A 404-nucleotide genomic window follows, 5' to 3' on the forward strand; every position below is an offset into this window, starting at 1 on the left:
GACGTTTTAGTACATGTATAAACTGTGGAATGATAAAATCAGGCTAATTAGCATATCCATCACCTCAAATATTTTTCATTTATTTGTGGCATGAACATTCAGAATTCTCTCTTCTAGTTAATTTTGAAATACTGTCTTGTGTTACTTAACTACAAGGATACATTCTGAGAAATGCATCTTTAGGTAATTGCATTGTTGTGCAAACATCATGGAGTGACTTACACAAATTTAGAAGGTATAGCCTACCACATACCTGGGCTATTGGGATAGCCTATTGCTCCTAGGCTACAAACTTGTGCAGCATGTTGCCGTACTGAATACTGTAGGCGACTGTAGCAAGATGGTAAGTGTTCGTGTCTCTAAACGTATCTAAACATAGACAAGATACAGTGAAAATATGGTAT

This window comes from Mandrillus leucophaeus, unplaced genomic scaffold (genome assembly GCF_000951045.1).
Source record: "Mandrillus leucophaeus isolate KB7577 unplaced genomic scaffold, Mleu.le_1.0 Scaffold285, whole genome shotgun sequence".
Classification (NCBI taxonomy): Eukaryota; Metazoa; Chordata; class Mammalia; order Primates; family Cercopithecidae; genus Mandrillus; species Mandrillus leucophaeus.